This window comes from Triticum aestivum, chromosome 1D (assembly GCF_018294505.1).
Source record: "Triticum aestivum cultivar Chinese Spring chromosome 1D, IWGSC CS RefSeq v2.1, whole genome shotgun sequence".
Classification (NCBI taxonomy): Eukaryota; Viridiplantae; Streptophyta; class Magnoliopsida; order Poales; family Poaceae; genus Triticum; species Triticum aestivum.
In genome coordinates this window covers 65,618,056-65,639,921 of record NC_057796.1, presented here as the reverse complement: position 1 = coordinate 65,639,921, position 21,866 = coordinate 65,618,056, and positions in this window count along the sequence as shown.

Here is a 21,866-nt window from a genome sequence, read left to right as displayed (position 1 = left end):
TTTGTGGGGATTTTCGAAATTGGACGAAAAACAACAAAATCAAGCTAGCAAATGGGGGGATGGGACTCCAAGATGTGAATCAACCTTGCTCATGATACCAAGATGTTGTAGGGTGAAACCCTAGAGGGGATCTTTTCACACTTGGAGGGGAAAAAGAGGAAGAACACTCAAAAACACAAGACACAAATCACTCAAACAAACCCAAATATCACATCCACTAGAGTAGCATACATGAGATCCACAAGATTACAAGATCAATCCAAGGAAACAAGCACAAAGGTAAAGTTCTTCCCACTCCTAGAGGAGGTGAGGTCTTGATGATGATCTACTCCCTTAGGAGGTCTTGCAATCCACAAGGATTCTTCCCAAAGAGGGGTCTTGATCTCCAAGAGGAGGAGGATACAAGGAGCAAAGCTCTCTTTGGTGTTCTAAAATACTTTGCTAACCCTAGAAAGGAGGTGGAGGTGGTCTATTTATAGTCTAAGCCACGAAGGGGTAAGTGGGAGAGGGATACAAGGCCAAAGGCCCGCGGCTGCGCACAGGCCGAGCGGTAGTACCGGACCTGGGGCGGTAGTACCGCTTGTAAGCGGTAGTGCCGCTTGGACTGGGCGGTAGTACCGGACCCGGGTCGCTTGAGCACAGGAGTTTGTCGGGTTGAGCGGCAGTAGAGCGGACGTTCGGCGGTAGTACCGCTTGGATGGTCTTAGCGGTAGTACCGCTTGTAGGCGGTAGTACCGCTCATTCCAGGTCTTCTTCCTCCTTCTCGTTCTCTTCTCCTCTCCCTTGCTCCATGGATGCTCGAGTCTCCGTCTTCTCCTTCTCACGATCAACTTCCTCGTACCTAAGAATGAACAATGTTTCTGATTGAGGTAGAATCCAATTCTCACGGGAATCCAAACGAGACTCAAATAGGAAAGAGTTCGCCTCGTTCTCGATGTTGTGTGCACGTGCTCTTGTCATTGGCCCTCTTGGTGCTTGCGGTGGTGATGGAGTGTCGGTGCGGGTAGTTGAGGGATGCTCCGCATCATAATGGTTCCTTCATTTGCTTACTAGCCAGCTAGCGTGTCGAGTTCTCTCTATATGTATATAGTAGCTAGAGTCGACCAAGCACGGAGAAAGAGTGGACACTTCTCTCTATTAGCTAGCTAACACAAGATATGAAACCCCTAAATTAACCCTCCAAAATCCCCTAAACCCCCCCCCCTCCTCTTTCAAAAAAAACAAAAACCCCAGCTCGTGCCAGCTGCTGACGCGTGGATGCCTTTTGGTCCCGGTTGGTGTTACTAACCGGGACTAAAGGTCCTCCTGCCTGGGCGCCCTGCAGTGGCCACATGGAGCCCCTTCTAGGTACATAAAATAGATGTGCCCTAAAATAATGGAAGTAGTTTTAAATATGACCCCACACAAAGACATTTATATTGACTAACCAGAGTCTCAACAAAGATTCTAGGTACCCTCTCCTTTCCGGTTTATATGGCTTATTTCATCTTTTTTGTTTTTTCACTTTAAAGGGCTCATTTCCATCTCATTTTTAGTTGTCGAGGCGCATTAAATTTTTGCATGCAAGAATTAAAAAGGAACAAACCAATGCATGTAATGTTCCTACTCATCTAGTGGCCAAGCATGCATGCACTGCAATTAATCCAAATTAATGCATGAGTTTTATTTGAGTAGTTTTGTAAAGTACGAGATACATTCCTCCACTCACAAAATGCCTTGGTTGATGAGATTTTAGATTTAAGACTTATAAACCAGAAAGAAGGGAGTAACACTAATAGGGTACAATTGCAGAATCATCCTACATAGAAAAATATACAATCACCTGAACATGTAGTGTTCATGTACTGTTCGGACCGATTTTTTTTGGCCGAGAGCTATTAATATGTCTAAATGAGCTGAAATTTGACACGGACCTCACACATATGAACATCTTCCATGCAAAAAAATCACTGTTTTTTTACTTTACTGTTCATGGGGTGCAGATGAGCTCGAGCTCAGAAATGAATATTTGATCCCCTTGTTTCTTTTTAATTCTAAGTAAGACATTTACTCTTTTGATATTTATTGACTAGCATTTGCTTCCAAAGACCCTCAGTGTTAAATAGCTTCCACTACCATTTGCATACCAAAGCTTTATTCATTAAATCTAAATTTTGAATCCCTAAGAGCATCTACAACCGTGATGGGCAAATTCGGCCCCTCAAACGCCCGCGGACGCGCCCAGGCGCGTCCGCAGACACTGACCAGTCATGCCTCAAAAAATTGATTCTACAACCGAACACTTCAAATTACAAACCTCAAATCTATATTTTTACATGCAACGTGAAACCTGATTTAACCGGAGCTCACCCAGTTCTACCATGGCCATGTCCGCCAGCCGGCTGCGCTCCCCAGAGTGTTGGTCCGGTCGCCGGCAAGGTAGAGTAGGGCATAGGACATGCGCCGGCTCACGGGACTCAAGGCGCCGCCGTCTCCCATGCCCTACTCTTCCTCGTCGGAACCCGTAACCCGAACGGTGCCGGTGGACGCCAAATCGATGATGGATACGTCCTAGGACGAGCCGGCGACGTCCGCCACGATGCGGTTGCGGCGCCCGGACTGATGCACCATACAGGGCGCCGAAGAATGCGACTCCGCCTCGCCAACATCCACTGCCGCAAGGGCCGCCGCCGCCTCTCGCGCCCGGTGCCTGGCACGGCGGGCACGCTATGCCATGTTCTCGTCAGACAAGGCCCGTGGTGCGTCCAGATGCTCGGCACGCCAACGGAGGGGTTGCGCGTCCGCCACCGTGTCGGACGCCAGACGGACCGCACCACCTCCGGCGAGGCAGCGACGGCTACCCTAGCACCGGATCCATGCGCCATTTGGGCGGACGCAATGGATTCCTGACGTAAGGAGTCCGAGCGCTGGCGTGCACGGGCCTCCTCCCGGGAGCGGCGGAGCGCAATCCCGATGGCCATCTCCTCCTCGGGGCCGCGTGGCATGAGCTCGGGGTTGACGGATCCGGAGGTGAAGGACCCAGATTCGCTGCCTGCCATGCCGAAGACGGCCGGAAACCGCCGGAGATGAGCTCGGGTGGCGAAGGGGTGTGGAGGGGAGTGGAGTGAAGTGGCTAGGGCTTGGTCCGGTTAGCGGATGGGAGGAATATGTGGGGTTTAGTGGGGTAGCGTGGGATATTTGGGCTGGATATGATGGGTGCCCCGGTCAGCCCGGACGTCTGAGGCCCGTTTGAGGGAGCTGTCTTGGTCGAAAAATCATGACCGGTCAGTGACCGGGCGGCCACCCGAGCGTTTGAGAAAGGTTTGTGGTGCCCGGCTATAGATGCTCTAAACCCTCATATCCTTAGGATGCACTGAACACCTAGAGGGCTATAAGGGCATGCACAAAGGTAAAAGGGTACCTAGCCCTTTGGTCTGTCATTCTCATCAAGAGGGTTGATAGTGAACGGGTTCATAAAAATGCTCTAAAATGGCTGATCTAGTTTTAAATGTGACCCACACATATACAATAATGTCGAAGATTCTAGATGCACACTGATTAGGGGCACCTTTACAAAGGTTTGCTCACATTATCCTAACAAAATTGATACTAATCAGCTGGCATACACACTTGTAGACACCCTAACATGGCATCCCATCCCAATGCCAGACATCACGACGCTACACATCGACCTCAATGCCCCCTAGCTGCGGCCATGGCATGTCACACTCGATCAACAATCAGTTTCAGGTTGAGCTAGTTTCTGAATTAACGCGAACAAGACCGAACCTCAGTGTACTTGCTTATACAAAGATGAGACACCAAAAAATCCATCATACGTCTTCCCTGTTTTGCTCCTTCGTCCCGGCCGGGCGTCTACTTGGCCAGGTTGGTACACGTCGTTTTTCGTCGTGATTATTAAGCGTGGACAGCGAACATACCGAGCTCGGCAAACATCAACCTCGTGAAGCTACATAAGCGACCCTGCAGTTCGGTCCGACTCGTTGTGTTATGGAGCAGAGGTCCCGATCCGTCTGGACTAACCGTCGATAAGTTTGAGTTGGCTTGTTACATGCACTCACTGATCCAACTGGACCAAACCAGGGACTTGGGAAATGAGGATGTCTCAACTGATTTCAAGTGCAAGCAGCTGAGCCAACTTAGAGTAACTCTAACAGACCCCGCAAAACACGCGGACCCGCAAAATTCCGGCGAGTACGCGGGCTCAGTTCAATTTTCCGGCCGGAACAGAGCGCGCATACTCGTCCGGTCCGTAAAAAATTTACCGCGGCGTGCAAACCGCACGCCCCGACCGTTATATCTACGGTTCCACAGCGCGTTTGCGGGTCGAAACCCTATCCCCCGCCGCCGCCGAGCCACGCAATCCCCCACCCCCTTCTTTACATTTCTCGCCGCCGGCGACCACCTCCCCGCCTCCAGCCGTCATGTGGGGCCGCATGTGGAGCTCCAGGCGCGGCTCCGGTAGCAGATCCGGCGGCGGAGGCGACCCCGGGCGCGAGCGGCGCGTCCAGTCGGACGGCGCGAGGAAGCACGGGGTCCGGAAGTGGACCAACCGCGGCCTGTCGCCGCCGGCGAGCTTCCACGTCCGCGAGACGGAGGAGTACGACCGCCGGCGAGCGTCCTTCTCCTCCGCGGCAAGATCTTCCTACGTCGGGACCTCCTCCTCTTCCGGCGCGGGCCTTCTCCCCGTGAAGAGGGAGTGGTCGAAGGAGCCGGACGACTTCGAGTTCGTCCCTGACGGAGGAGCCTGAGGAGCCCGCTCCGCTCGGCCGCCGCGGAGTCGTCGAGCCGGAAGACTTCGTTTCCGATGTCGACGCGGTTGCGGCCGCCATTGCCGAGCGGAGCGTGCGCGAGGAGGCGGAGCGCCGGCGCCACGCTGAGGAGCTCGAAGACCTCCAGTGGCAGCAGGCGGTCGCCGCCAAGGAGAAGGACGAGGAGTGGCGCCGCATCCGCGAGGAGCAGGCCGCGAAGTACATCGACCTCTGCAGCTCTAGCGAGGAGGATTGAGCTCATCCACGGCATCATCCATGGCCGCGACCTCGCCGCCGTTAGATCCCACCCCTCTAGAACTAGTATTAATGTAGTATGTAGTATGAACTAGCATTTGTAGTGTTTGATCATGTAAAATCTATGTAGTATGTGATGAACTAATCGCGTCGGCGAAACTGTTTTTTCAAATAGATACGGTTTCTGTTCGGCCGCGCTAGTTTTAGACCCGCAAATGAGATCTTCATGAAACTACAAACGCATTTTGCGGGTCGAGATTTTACGGGGTCTGCTAGAGTTGCTCTTAGAGCAACTCTAATGGGGCGACTCATTTCGTCCGCCCGCGTCCGTTTGGGTCGGCGCGGACAAAAATGGCGGCCCAACGCGCCGACCCAAACTCAAATCGTGTCCGCCTGGCGTCCGCGCCGACCCATTTCCGGCCCAAAATTGCGCCTGGAATGCGTCGGCGCGGACGCGTCGCGTGTCTCCTCGCCTTCCGCCGCGTCCCCACTTGGCGGCCGTCCAACCGCCACCGGTCGTCTTATTTATGACGACCACCGACAGCGGGCCCACACGTCAGCCAGTGGAAGCGTCCTTTTTTAACCACGCGTGCGGCGGGGTCGGCCTCATCCACTTCTCCCGTCCACATCTGCCCCCCCAACCACTCCCTTTGCTTCCTCGCCGGCGACCGCAAACCCTAGCCATGGGCCTCTTCGGCTGCAGCAATGGCAAGGGCAAGGGCAAGGGCACCCCCGGCGCTTCGTCCTCCCGTGCTCCCCTTCCCCCTCCTCCTCCGGCGGCGACGCGTTTCCGCCCTGGTCGCCGGCGCCTGCACATCCCGGTGCACCAAGTGCGGTGGCACTGGGAGTACAGGCAGCCATTGCCGTACCCCGATGTCACGCTGCCGCACCGTTGGCATCTGGATCCGCAGCGGATCCCGGTGCCAGCGGTTCCTCGTACCCAACGGGCGCACGACGACGAGGTGCGCAGGCGCCGCGCGCAGCTCACGCCGGAGCAGCGTCGGCTGCCAAAGTACGCCGCCGACTCCCCCAACTGGGAGGCGTGGTTCGCCCTCGAACACGAGGAGCAACGGCGCTCGGGTGTCGACGTCGTCCCGCCGCCGTTCCCACCGCCGCCCCCGCAGGTAGAGCCGGAGGACATGGAGGCGGAGGCAGAGTACCAAGCCGCCCTCGAGGAGGCCCTGCAGCACGCGCTGGAGGCTAGCCGCCTCGAGGAGGACGCGCACTGGGATGGGCTGGAGCAAGCCCTTGCCCTGTCGGCAGCGGGGGACTCTGTCCACACCCCGCTCTTCGTGCCGCCACCGCCACCGTCGCCGCCCGTCCAGCCCAAGCCGAAGCCGGAGCCGACGCGTAAGCGCTCCCCACCTCCACCCACTTGGCCGGAGGAGGCCTACTCGTGGACGGGACAGTACCGCGAGTGGGTGAGCGCGCCTCCCGTCCACTTCGCCGCGACGCCGGAGGAGGAGGCAGCCCACCTCGAGCGATGGAAGGAGCACTGGCTCCGCCAGAAGCAGGCCGGTGGCAAGGAGCAGATGCGCTACGACGCCATGCTCCAACGCGACGCGGAGGCGCTCCGGCTCGAGGAGGAGGAGGAGGAGCGCGCGCGGCTTGCCGCAATGCCGCCGCCCCAGCAGACGCCGGAGGAGGCTGCCCTGGCAGCGTACCAGGCGGCGTTCGGGTGGGCTGGCCCTGCTCCGGTCTTCATCGACCTCACCGACGACGGCGGCGTCGACGGCAAGGGCAAGAGCAAGGCCGACGACGTCTAGGGCAGCGTGTCGGGCGGCAGCAGGCAGGCACATACTTTTTTTAATGTTTTATTTAATGTTGTTAGATTTAGGTGGACTTTGGCCGGCGTTTGACCGGCCACTTTATGTTTATTTATGTTTATTTCGTGCGATTTATTATTATTTTTTCACGGCGACACATTTGGGTCGGCCTCCCTGTTGGGCGGTCAAGCCGATCCATTTTAAATGCGAACGCGTACGTCCGCCTGGCCGACTCAAACGGACAAAAAGCGGAGGAAGCGTGCGTCCGTTCGGGTCGCCCGTTGGAGTTGCTCTTACAGCAAGAGGACGAAGCCCCCGTGAAACACGCGCTTCCTCTGGGCACGGTGAAAGCCTTCGTCCTCGCCGTGTTGATTCCACTGGACCAAAGCAGAGACTCGATCAGTCAATCGGAATGTCTCGACTGATCGAACGAGGGTCGGGGAGGTTTCCACGGCGCGGGCGGGGGCGCGGGCGCGGGTCGGGGTGGTGCCGTGCCGAGCCTCGCCAGCGCGCGCTGCTTCGGGCGGTGGCGTCGCGATCGCGATCGGTTGGCGCGTCCCCCGCGCCCGCGCGCGCGCCGTCGGTGCCCGACCGACCACTTGCGGCGACGTGAAAAGCTGGGATTAATCATCACCGAGATCTTTTCTCCACATGGTACGTGCGTGTGGCACACGTACGCACACACAACGGCGTACCCGCATTAATCGGACCATGCACGCACACCCGTCCGTCCGTCCGTCCGGTGGTTCCGACGTTCCGATCCGCTGGTCACTCAGCCACGGCAGCACGATCGCGCATGTGATTCTCGATCGATCGATCGTGTGTGCTTGGTCAGCTGCCTCGAGTTAACTAGCTATAGCTAGCTAGGTCACTGTCCCGCAACCTCCGCCACCGGGACTGCGCACTGCCAGTGCGTGACTATTTGGCCTTCTTCCTCGCACTGTACGCAAGCCATGAACGCAAGGCGAGGCCCCGGGAAGCCCCACCCCAATTTGGTAACCTTCGTTCGCAAGGCCAGATGGTTGCTCCTCCAGAATCGATACGTATACTGACTGAGCATACGCATGCAGTGATGCACAGACACATACTGTAGTTGTCACGAGGTGCGGCATCTCGCTCAGGCACTGCCTCTGCGCCTCTGGAAATGGGCAGGCATCTATACACGGCTGCCCAGCGTGCTGTCAGCTCCCCCTGCAATAGCGTCGATCCATCGCTGTGTCGAGAAAGCTTCAGATGGTTAAGCTTTCTCTTTTGATATTAGATTACCAAGTTTCTCCTTTCGTCTTTTGTTTTATCGCGAGAAGGAAAGATGAGCTGGTTTTGACGCTTTGCAGGTGACACGTCCATTTTATGCAGGTAGGCGAGTAACGATCCTGGCCTCCACGTACGCACACATAGAAGAAAAGAAGCCGTCCCGATGCTTCCTCCCCTCGTTTTCCGCATCGGTCCGGCGTGTAACGAGGCGATCTCGACCGACTGCGAGATGCAGCCCGGCACGGCGACACGCAACCGGTTTAATTCGCGGTGGCCAAAGCTGCAAGCTTCCCGGAACTTGCGTTGTCATATCATATGCTGGTCCCATGCTTGGCCGGCCAAGCTAGCATAGATAGCAGCCGCGGCTTTTGGGCGAGCCTGCCAGAACCTGCTTTAATTTGTTCTCCTCGCCTTTTTGTTAGGATATTAAGCCTACTTTTGCTGCTTTGCATGGCTATTTGCCGGTTGTGTATAGTACCGGTCTTGGAATGGGCCGGCCACACTGCTGAGTTAGTTACGTACGTGTGATCCACATTAATTACTTGGATGCTAGCTTGGAATGGAGTATATACGTGAAATGACAGATACCTAGAGGGGGAAAGGCGCCAAGAAATCGGAATTTGCTTTTGGCGGCTGAGCTGCATGAAGTGCAAATATCAAAATTCGTGAAAAAAATAAATCATATTTTTACATTTCAAGAAATTATGAAAAAAATACAGGGATAGACGAAGGCATAGTGCACGAGTGTGTAAATTTTCAGGACGAAATACCATGAAATGAGGGTTATGCGAAAAAGACAAATCTGGGGCTTTTAAACGAATGATACTATTCACCCTCCCGGACAATGAATTTGTCTTTTTTATACAGGTCGCATTTCAACGTATTTCATCCTGAAATTTTACACACATACGCCTCACATCCTTGCTTACTTTAAAAAAATCAGATCTTTTTGAACCTGAATTTTTCGAATTTTGACTTCTTCAAAAAATCGGCCTCCATGGCAGAAAGTTTCCGTCTAGCTCAGGCTACATGGAACCTCTTATCCTCAACCCTCCAACCTTGCTTTGAGATCCGTACTCTCCAACTAACTTACAACAAGAAGATTTCTCTTTTTTGTTTCTCTCAAATGAAACAACATATGATCTTCAAACTTTGCAGATCGAACAAATATTAGAACACCAATGTGTGAAAAAACTTTCAGATTTTTTGGTCTGATATAAATATACAAAATGAGATTTTGTTTGACTAAAAATATTATTTTAAGTATTTAAAATGCAGGAGAAAATATGTAAGTTTATATGTTGTGTCGTTTGAGAGAAACAAAAAAGACAAATGCGTATGCACGGATCGCGATGCAGAAATGGATGGTAAAGATAAGGGGTACCATGTAGCTCGAGTTACAGAAAACCCTCCATGAAGGCCGAGAGCCAAAACGCCATTCTCCCAAGAAATGGATTAGTTTTTATTTTTTGAAACCGTGCATGGATTTAATAGCTTCCCTTGGAGTATCTTGTAACTATTATTCGGCTGTGATTGACTTTGTTATATATTTTGGGTAATAATTAATATAAAAAAGTTGTGTGCATCACAAATGATGCAGAGAGGCTAGGTTTCAACTCCCTTTTTCTTCTCTTTCTATTTGCTAGTGTAGGCTGGCTAGCTGCGGAGCGTGTGATTGATATTAGCTTGCCCATGACTCATGATGACCCAGTGTAAAGCTGAAGAGACTATCACTTCTCCACTCGAGCTTAAGATAATCATTTGGAAGCTAGCTTGTTAACATCAGTTTTAGACATAGCGACCCCGGACCGACAGAATAATCAGGCTGTACTATCAGTTAGCAGTTCAGAAAAGTCAGGAGTACAATCGGAAAGTAACTCCCAGAAAAGGTCCGTGGATTAATGTATGATGTCTAGATTAGACCATGCACGCAATAATCATGCTGATTAAAGCTGTTAGTGGATCATGACACAATATAGAGCTAAGCTAAAACATGTCTGATATATTCTGATAATGCTGTGTGATGTATGGTTGGTAGACATGCCATGTTAGCTAGACACTATGTTTTTGGCTGTTTTCTGTTTGCTTGCTTGCTTGTGGTACATGGATTTCCATGTATAAGCAAGAAGTTTAGTGCTATTGTTGGCTAATCAAACGGTCTAGTTCCCTCGGATCATGGTATTTACGTAGAATCAGATACGCGCTTAATTAGCCACTTGGTATGATGATCATCGCTTAGCATTGCACTCATGATACAGCGTAAAAGACCGAAGAGAATATCGCATATTCATTACTTAGTTAGATCATGAGAAAGGTGCTGGTTAACTAACGACATGACCGGTGTAAGTACCAATAAAGCTCTCCTTTAAGATTGTTAAACAAAAAATAGAACAAAAATGCAATCTGTTTGGCTAGGTTGCCAGAACCTCCTTTAATTTGTTCTCTCCACTTTTCGTTAAGATATTAACATACTTTTGCTTGCTTTGCATGGTCATTTGCTCGTTCTGTATACTCCTACTAGACTTGAGATAGAAGGACTGGGCCACACAATTGAGTTGGTTACATGTGATCCCGGTTTAATTGGATGCTACTCGCTCCGTCTACTATTATAAGATGCTCTAACTTTTTTTTTCTAAATCTGATGTATACAGACACGTCTCAGTATATTTGTTCAGTCATTACAATCCGTCTGTGATTCATATTAAAATACTCCTATCTAAAACATATTATAATTCCAAAGGGAAGGAGTAGCTCGGAATGGAGTATATACGTGGTACTATGATAGCACTAAATGAAGGTTTTAATTAGTCAACGAAAAATATTTCGCAATTCAGGCGCCAAGCAATATGCTTTTATAATTTTTATTGCGGCGGAAGAAATACATATTAGGAGTTAACTTGCTGGTCTTGGCTGGCTATCTGATCCGGAGTGCGTGATTGACAGACACGAAGTGACGGCTGGGTGAGATAGCCGTCCGATCTCCGCAGCACAACCATTTGCGACTTTAAGGGTGGTGCATTCGGGCCTTTACAACACGAGCCTTCTTGCACTCCTGTTGAACTGTTATGTGCCAGATTGCAGCCGTTTGCAACATTAAGTGTGTTGTGCTTCGGCCTTTGCAACACGAGCCTCGTTGCGCTTCTCAAACTATTATGTTTCGAAACTGCATCCTTGTTAGCATAGTAGTTTGCAACACTGAGCGTGTTGTGATCGGGCCTTTGCAACAGGAGCCTTGTTGCGCACTCGTCGAACCATTATGTGGCACCGAAGCGACTTGGCTCATTTTTCTTTAAAAGCAACACGCATCATGTTGGTCACATGTGTTTGCAACAAGGCTCGTGTTGCAAACCGGGTAGTTGATCCACATTGCTCTACGCGTCGTACGATCAAAATCAGATCGGATGACCACAGAGATGACCGACGCGTGTTGAGTCATTTAGAGAGGGAGCTATTCCCTTGATATTAACTTGCCCATGACTCGTGATGATGAAGTGTAAAGCTGATGAGACTATCAGATATTCACTTGAGCTTAATCAAGCTTTAATTTAAGGAAAACGTTTATAATCTACCGACTGATTTTTGACGAGACGTAAACCGCCCGCTGCGCCGTCCGATTAGCAGATCAGTTGGTTGTGTGAGTGCGTGGTAAAGCGTAGAAAGTACGTTGTGCGTCTTTGTATTTGACTGAACCGAGTTTGCTGGCTTGCTGCACTTAGCTGCATGGTGCTGCGGAGGGCTGCACTTCAACGGCGTTGCTACAAGCCAGCCAGCCAGCCACGGTGCTACAAGGTTGCCGCTGCTATGCCGCGTCGGTGGCCCGCGATGCGAGGAAGACAAAGCACCGGTAGGCTGCAAGTCACGGCCTCTGCTGCATGCGCCAGTTGGTTGCTGCAACGGAGCGTCGCCAGGCCGCCGGAGCATCGTCGGGTGTCGGCACTGCACTGGAGTGTCACCGGGCCGGCACTGCAATGGAGCATCGTCGGGTGTCGGCACTGCAATGGAGCATCGTCGGCACTACAATGGAGCGTCACCAGGCCACCCGAGTATCGTCGGCGCTACAACGGAGCATCTTCGGGCCGCTGGAGCATCGCCGGCGCTGCAATGGAGCGTCGCAAGGCCACCGGAGCATCATCGGCGCTGCAACAGAGCATCGCCGGGCAGCCAAAGCATCGTTTGCCCTGCAACGGAGCTCGCCGGGCTGCGGACGCATCGTCGGCGCTGCAATGGAGCATCACCGGGCCGTCGGAGCATCGTCGATGATGCAACGGAGCATCGCCGGGCAGCTGAAGCATCATAGGCCGGGCCGCTGGAGCATCGTCGGCGATGCAATGGAGCGTCACCGGGCCACCAAAGCATCGTCGGCGATGCAGGCGATGCAACAGAGCATCGCCGAACAGCCAAGCATCGTCGGTCCTGCAACGAAGCTTGTCGGGCCGCCGGAGGATCGCCGACGCTGTAATGGAGCGTCACCGGGCCATCGGAGCATTGTCAGCGATGCAACAGAGCATCTCCAAGCAGCCGGAGCATCGTCGGGCCGCCGAAGCATCGCCGGTGCTGCAACAGAGCATCGCTGGGCAGCCGAAGCATCGTCGGACCTGCAACGGAGTATCGTCGGGCCGACGAAGCATCACCAGCGTTACAATGGAGCATCCCTGGGCCGTTGGAGCATCCTCGGCGATGCAACGGAGCGTCTCCTTGCAACCTAAGCATTGTCAGCCCAACAACGAAGCATCGTCGGGCCGCCGGAGCATCGTCGGCGCTGCAACGGTGCATCGCCGGGCAGCGGAAGCCTTGTCGGCCCTACAACGGAGCAGCGTCGGGCCGCCGAAGCATCACCGGTGCTGCAACGGAGCGTAGTCGGGCCACTGGAGCACCGTTGGCGCTACAATGGAGCGTCGTCGGGCAGCCAAAGCATTTGTCGGACCATCGGAACATCGACGACGCTACAAGGGAGGATCACGGGTGCTACGATGGAGGATCGTCGGGTCGTCGAAACATCGCTGGTGCTACAACGAAGCATCACCGACACTATGATGGAGCATCGTCGGACCGCCGGAACATCACCGGTGCCGCGATGAAGCACTCGTCAGACCGTCAAAACGTCGACAGCGCTGCAAGGGAGCATCACCGGTGCTACGATGGAGGATCGTCGGGCCGTCGAAACATTGTCGGCGCTGCAATCGCCGAGCCGTCGGAGCATCACCGGCACTGCGATGGAGCATCGTCGGACCTCCGGAACATCACCGGTGCGGCGATGAAGCATTCGTCGGACCGTCGAAATGTCAGCGACGCTGCAAGGAAGGATCACGGGTGCTACGACGGAGCACCGTCGGGCCGTCGAAACATCGCTGGTGCTACACGGAGCATCACCGACACTGTCGTCGGAGCATCACCGGCACTGCGATGGAGCAATGTCAGACCGCCGGAACATCACCGGTGCTGCGATGAAGCATTTGTCGGATCGTCGGAACATCGACGACGCTACAAGGGAGGATCACGGGTGCTACGATGGAGCATCATCGGGCCGTTGAAACTTCGCTGGTGCTACAACAGAGCATCACCGACACTGTGATGGAGCATCGTCGGACCGCCGGAACATCACCAGTGCCGCGATGAAGCATTCGTCGGACCGTCGAAACATCGACAACGTTGCAAGGGAGCATCACCAGTGCTACGATGGACCATCGTCGGGCCGTCGAAACATCGCCAACGCTGCAATCACCGAGCCGTCGGAGCATCACCGTCACTGCGATGGAGCATCGTCGGGCCGCGAGAACATCATCGGTGCCGCGATGAAGCATTCGTCGGACCGTCGAAACGTCGACAGCGTTGCAAGGGAGCATCACTAGTGCTACGATGGAGCATCTTCGGGCCGTCGAAACATCGCCGACGCTGCAATCGTCGAGCCGTCGGAGCATCACCGGCACTGCGATGGAGCATCGTCGGGCCGCGAGAACATCATCGGTGCCGCGATGAAGCATTCGTCGGACCGTCGAAACGTCGACAGCGTTGCAAGGGAGCATCACCAGTGCTACGATGGAGCATCGTCGGGCCATCGAAACATCGCCGACGCTGCAATCGTCGAGCCATCGGAGCATCACCGGCACTGCGATGGAGCATCGTCGGGCCGCGAGAACATCATCGGTGCCGCGATGAAGCATTCGTCGGACCGTCGAAACGTCGACAGCGTTGCAAGGGAGCATCACCAGTGCTACGATGGAGCATCGTCGGGCCATCGAAACATCGCCGACGCTGCAATCGTCGAGCCATCGGAGCATCACCGGCACTGCGATGGAGCATCGTCGGGCCGCGAGAACATCATCGGTGCCACGATGAAGCATTCGTCGGAACGTCGACGATGCTGCAAGAGAGCAAGTGCCGTAATGAAGCATTCGTCGACCGTCGGAACAGCGACGAAGTTGCAAGGGAGCATCACCGGTGCTACGATGGAGCATAGTCGGGTCGGCAAATCATCGCTGGTGCTACAACAGATCATTGCCAAGCCGTCGAAGCATCACCGGCACTGCAATGGAGCATAGCCAGGTGGCCGGAGTATCGCAGGTGCAGTGATGGTGCATCAATGGTGCTTGAAGGGGTGGTCGCAGCAGCGACGTTGCTGCAACACAGCAACCCCAGAAGTCGTTGGCGCTGCTGCCGTGGCTGATGTATGGCAGGCCTGCTGGCTGTTTTATTATGAGGTGACCGGCGACGTGGACCTGAGGGCTGCAGCTGGTGCTCTAAGCCGGCTAGCTGCTGCTCTCACTAGAGTTACGTGTGCTGGTGGTGCTGCGTTGCTGGCTAGACGCTGCAGGGAGACATGTGCAAGTTGGGATGGAAGTCATGCGGTGGTCCAGTCATCAGCTAATCCAGAGGCCGAAATTATACCGCATCGGCGCTAATCAAGGGCGGGAAAGGCGGCTTATTTTTCCACAGCATCATCCGGATGACGCCTAAACTCTTTCTTTAAGCCGACTGATCTTTGCATGTTTTAAACCTCGTCCCGAGCCATCCGATGAAGTCGATCGTGCGGTACACCCTTCTCAGGTCCGGGGCTTCACCGGCCTCTAAAACAGGCCACGTTTTCTCATGGGCCCACCCGTTGCCCCAACTTATCTTTTTTGACGCGAGCATGTGAGCCGCTCGTCATCTCTTTCCTTCAGCACAAATCGCGATCCCCATTTTCTTCTCTAACTTATCACTGGTATTCACCGCCATGATCACTACTGCAAGTGCATGGGCTGTGACAACTGCTTCCCAATCGTCCACCAGCACCCTTGCAGCATCTGCTGTCGCCGCCGTCTGCTGCGTCGCACCATCCGCGGTCGCTGCCACGCGCTGCATCGTAGCACCCACGAGCGCCGCCGCGTGCCGTCGCTGCCGTCCAGTGTGTCGTAGCATCCATCACCGCCATCAAGAGCTGCATCCCAGCATCCGACATTGCCAATGTGCCAGTGCTATGATGAAGCATCGCCAGGTCCGCCGATGTTGGGATGTCGCATCGTCGGTGCTGCGACACTACAATGGAGCATCACTGGTGTTGCGATGAACCATTCGCCGGACCACCGGAACATTACCGACGCTGCGATGGAGCATCATCAGGTTACCGGGGCATCGCCGGTGCCATGATGGAGCATTAGTCGGACCGTCGAAACATCGACGACGCTGCAAGGGAGCATCACCGGTGCTATGATGGAGCATCGTTGGGTCGCCGGGACATGCGGGTGTCGTGATGGAGCATTCCTCAGACCACCCGAACATCATCGACGATGCGATGGAGCATCATCAGGTCACCTGGGCATGGCCGGTGCCATGATGGAGCATTCATCGGACCGTCGAAACATCGACAACACTGCAAGGGAGCATCGCCGGTGCCGTGATGGAGCATTCCTCGGACCATCGAAACATCAACGAAGCTACAAGGGAGCATCATCGGTGCTACGATGGAGCATGTTGGGCCGCCGAAATATCACTGGAGCCACAACAAAGCATCGTCGAGCCGTCGAACCATCATCGGCGCTGTGATGGAGCATAGCCGGGTGGCCGGTGCATAGCCGGGTGGCCAGTGCATCGTCCGGCCGCCGAAACATCGCCGGAGCTGCAGCAGAGCATCATCGAGCGGTCGAAGCATCACCGGCGCTGCCATGGAGCATAGCCGGGTGGCCGATGCATCAACGGTGCAGAATGGAGCGGTCCAGTAGGGGCGTTGTTGCAACCCCAGAGCTCGTCGGCGCTGCTGCCATGGCCGATGTATGGCCTGCTCGCCGGCCGTTTTGCTGGTTGGTGTCTGGAGACGTGGCTACTGCCACAAAGCCGGCTAGCTGCTGCGTGTGTGCTGATGTTGCGTTGGTGGCTGGAGGCTGGAGGCTGTGAGATCCGGATGACGCGTCGCATGCGCCTTAATCTAATCATGAGAAAGTTGTCTTGTTAACATCCGGGACCTTAACTTGCTAGTCAAGGCTAATGTGCAGCCTTGGTGCGGCAGGTTTACCTCCAAGGAGAAAAACCATGCTTGTCCACTCCTGTCTCCTTAGTCAAACTATGCACATGTGAAATATACGGGCTTTTATCCTCTTTGTGCGTGAGTTTGGGACACATATCTTCTCTTGCCCCGCCGTCGATTCCTCTGGAGCTGTGTTCGCGAGACTCTGGGGACTGAGTGGCAGGCCTCAGGCCTAGGTGACTTTCTGGCCGCTAGTATGGCGCATATATTTCACATAAAATGTTTTCTTTTCATATTTGTTTTTGCGGGGAATGTTTTCTTTTCTTTTCATTATGGTGCCTAGATTGTACTCCCTCCGTTCCCAAATATAAGTCTTTCTAAAGATTCTTACAAATGACTACATACGGAGCAAAATGAGCGAATCTATACTCTAAAATATGTCTACATACATTCGTATGTTGTAGTCCATTTGAAATGTCTAAAAAGACTTATATTTAGGAACAGAGGGAGTATTATGCATGCACCACTCATGCTGATTAAAGAAGTTAGTGGATCATGAGACAATATGGAGGTGGGTAAAACATGTCTGGTATACTGATAATGTTGTGTGATGCATGGTGGTACGCTGTAAGCAGGACATTCTAGACTCCATATGTTTGTTTGCTTGATTGCTTACTTCCGGGTGCCTAGTTTCCTTGCATAGGTAACAAGCTAGTGTGCTGTGTACGTAGGCATTGGCTAGTCAAAGAGTTCAATTCCCCCAAACATTGTATTTACAACGAATTAGAGAGGCACTTGCTTATATTAAAAGCTGGTTGGTGACCAAGTTCTTGGACGCAGATTGTACCCGTGATATATAGGCCTAACTTTTTTTCACGCAGGATTCTGCATAATCAAGATTCTGGAAAATTCTCCTAGAAGCTTAAGAGAATCTCGCATATCCATTACTTATATTAAATCATGAGAAAGCTACCAGGTTAGCTAACACCACTGTTAATGAACCGGCACAAGTACACCAATGAAGCTCTCCGTTAAGATCGTTAAACAAAAATAGAACAAAAATTGCAAAGCGGGATCTACCCGGAAAAGGTAAGATCAGGCCCCATTCCTTCTAATTAAGTCTGTCAGTGGATCATGACACAGTGCTTAATTAATTAGCCGATTAAAGCAGGTATGTGAGCGACTCCGGTAATGCTGTGTGATGTGTGGTTGGTGCAAGACATTTTGGTAGGCCACCTGCATTTTTGTTTGCTTTCGTGCTTACCTACGGTGTTTTGGCTTTCCATGGATGAGCATTCCTGGCCAGCTGATCAAATCGGCCAATTAATAGGATCATGATGAACACTCGAGCACAGTGAGGTTGGTGAGGATCGATCCGCGCACGTTCATGGCCCCCCGTTTCTTGCTCCTTTCTTGTAAGTTAACGCATACACATCACTGGTTAGGACCATATGGTTGGGGTACTATGATATTATAATGGCAACTAGGATGCCACCGATGCTATTACCAAAAATTATGTTGCAGTTAACTAGGGCTGTCTTCGACCGACACACGCCCTGGCTGAATTTTCACGTTGCTTACATACGAGGATCCTCTGCCGTTCGGCAGGGTGCCGTTCGACCACTAGCTGTGGACCCATCGGGGAACAGGCCCACATGGCAGTGCCACAACGGCAGGAGCCGTACGTCAGGGGAGCCGCTTCCGTTGCTTACACGGTTACACCAGCACTTCATAATGATTGCTCGTATATGTGTAACATGTATGTGTTTAGTGTCGAAAGTATGTAAGGGCATCTTCAAGGTGGACCTCTAACGGACACCGTATCTGTCGCGGGCCAATCCTGACAGGGGTTCGAACACTAATATGGGAGCCGGCCGTTCAAAGGTAGCCGCAAACATCTGGTCACATTTGATGCAAATTTAAACATATTGGATAATATTCATTCAAACTTAGATAATTTTTACATAATACCAGATGATTTTCATCTAAACTGAAGCACATTCGTTATATTTTTGATATATTCAACTAAACTACAGCGGACTAGGTAAAAATGAATGGATATACCTCCATGCCTCTGAACTACAGCTGTGGCAGCAGGAGGAGTGGCGTCCCGAGTAGTCGCCTTGGATGGCAAGGTCTCTGGAGTCGTTCGTGGATGTGCGAAACAATATCCGGAGACCTTGTGGTAGGTGATGACATGTTGTGTGATCATGCACAACATAATCGTAGAGGATGAGGGTGAGGATGCTGCCGTAGGTCTCGAATTTGAGAACATGAGTGATCCTATCGAACTTCCATACTAGAATCCAGCCATATTTGATGAGTTTGTTTAAATGCATCAACAAATTCGGCATCGAGCAACTCATAAGCAGTTGAAGGAAGAGCTGATTAAGCATATGTGGGCGGTTAAAGGAGACAACATTGTTGGAGTGTAATATTTAAATTAGAACTACTACTGCATTTGAACATTTTTTAGCTAAACTTGAACTAGATATGCGGGTATTTTGAGCACGCAGATGTATGCGGACTTTGAAAAAAAGTGGGCAGATGTATGCAGATAGCTTTCGATGGCCAACTCCCACATCAGTGAGCGCGAACTGGTCTCTCGGTCCGCGGACGGAGTGTCCAGTTTACGGGTCAGTGTTGGAGATGCCCTAATAACCACGGACTTCAGAACAACAATTATAGTACTCTAGCTCTATTAATAAATTATTAGGTAATAGTAATTTCTTATTGTTTTAAAGGTGCATTATAGTATGGTTTTGACCTAATTTTATGTTCTACAAATTTACTCGTTGAACACCCACTAAGAGAGTAGCATTCATCCTAGACAAGAAGGGTTGGATGCGCTTTGTTGCGTCGTTGGTGCTGTTGGGTTTTTATAGAAAAAGATACCCCCATGTTTCAACATATAAAATGTATTAGTTTTTTCAAAAAAGCAAACCTCTATAAGTTTGACCAAATTTATAGAAAAATATATTAATACCCATAATATCAAATTGGTATCATTATATTCATCATGAAATAAACTTTCATATTTTATTTATTTGGAATTGTGGATGCTTGGTATTTCTGGCTCTCAACGGGCCACATTAAATAAATTTGACTTAAAAAATAAATACACATTATATTTTGAAACTAAGGGAGTATTTGGTTTGACGAGTGGGGGGGATGATGGAGTGTGTTTCTTATTTTAGTTATAATGTGGTATTTTGGTCGACCTTTCGTGATGTGATTTTGTGTTATTTGCTAATCAACTCATACTTATGTGGGGAAATTTTATGTATCGGTATTTTACGTACTATTTTGGTGCTACAATATCACACGTTAACGCTTCTTTTTTCACTAGGTTGGGTGAGAAGATGCACGGGATTGATATATTTTTATAGGCCGGTTGCTCCCGGTTGATTTAAAAATCATTAATCCGATCAGAATCATAAACCAAATCCAAATTTGAATAGCTCAATCAAATCAAAAAGCTTTAAAATTAAGGAGCATACTGAATTATGAGAGAGCTTCTTCAGAAATTATTAACCGGTTAAAGTTAGATGGCCGAATTTTAAATTGAATACCTCAATTAATTGTGAGATCTTACAAATTAGGAAGCATAGTGTATTACATATTGTAGTCGCCACCAATTCGAGTGGACAAGCAATTTGTTTGTTGGTGCACTCTGCCAACGATAGAATATCTGCAAGGCCTCGCACCACTCATTTTGTAAGGGACCTCGTGTCAAATGGGGATCCACTAAGTCGGCCTTCTTTTCTTTTATCATTTTTCCTTGTCCATTTTTACTTTTTTTGTCTTAAAATAACTGAAATTCTAAGTTTATCTTAAGTCAAACTTATTTAAGTTTGACCAACTTTATATACGATATGCTAGTATATTTCACAAAGACTTTTGTGAGCCTAATTTGGTGTTTCAGAAGTTTATATTTTTTGTAGTGTTGGTTATACTTAAACAAGCTTGACTTAAAACTAACCCATAACTTCAATTATTTTTTAACACGGGTGGTATTCTACGTCAGTAATATTGGATCCTATGATGTGTGTGAGCTTCGATTTGACACTCTCTGCATCAAAATGACAGAGAAGCACAAAAAGGCTGCAGTAATGGGCAGGCCCAATCGCCGATACCGAGTGCTGCTCTCAATAGTTTATTCCAACATATTTTTTTCTTTCTTTCTTTTTCCAAATTTCCTGTTGGTTTTGTTTCAGTCATTTCTTTCACATGAACCAAGAATTGTTTTCTTGAATATTCACGATTTTCTTAAAAAGGTTCATGGATGAACAAAAATGTTCTCGAATTTCAAAAAATGTCCATGATTTTTTAAAATTTTCATGAATGTAGAAACGTTCTTGAATTTTAAAAATTGTTCCTGATTTTAAAATGTATTCATGAATTTTATAAATATTCATAAATTAATGTTGTTGTATTTTGAAAAATGTTCATATATATTCAAAAAAATTATTCATAAATTGGAAAAGATGAAAGAAAGAAAATCAGGAAAAAGGAACCAAATAGTGGAAAAAATAGAAGAAAAACATAATGGAAACCGAATAACCAAAAGAGAATTCGAGAAAAATGACCCGAAGAAAAAAATGAGAGAGAGGAAAAGCAACGAAAGAAATTTGGGCACAAGGATAGGCCCAGTCTATCGCGACCCTGCACACAAAGCGATGAATTTTTGATGGTGCGTAGAGAAATCCCATTTGATGCTCTCTACGCCAAATGTCAGGATTCGGTTTTTCTTTTTCTTTTCTTTTCGTTCCTTTAAGTTGCATACATTTAAAAAAATGTTTCCAAAGTTTGAAATTTTTTAATCCATCAACGTTTTCAAATTTGTGGAGAATTTTTTTCATATATATAAATTTGTAAAATTATTTTTTTAAAACATTTTATGAATATTTTCTAAAAGTACACACGCAATTTTAAAATTTGACAGCTTTTATTCATAATATACTTTTAAAACTTTTGTGAACGTTCCGGATTTAAAAAAGATAACAAATTTTCGGAATACTTGTGAAATTCTTTTAAAATTAAATTAAATTTTTGTGAACATTATGTATTCCTACATTTGAACAAGTTTTTATTTTTGTGAACTTCTTTTAAAATTAAATTACTTATTTAACTTTTGGGAATTTTTATTTATATTGTTGCATCCGTTTTCTTGGAGAAGACCGTCCAGAAAATTCAAAGAAGGAAAGAAAAATCAAACCATTAACTACCCGAGGCATCAACTGTGTCGACCCACTCGCATGCACCTTGTGTGTTCCCCTCCAAAATTTTGACAATAGCTCATAGATTTAAAAATGTTCATTAATATTAATTTTTTCACCTTTTCAATAATATTCACAATTTCTAAACAAAACTTTTTAATTTTAAAAATTGTGCATTTTT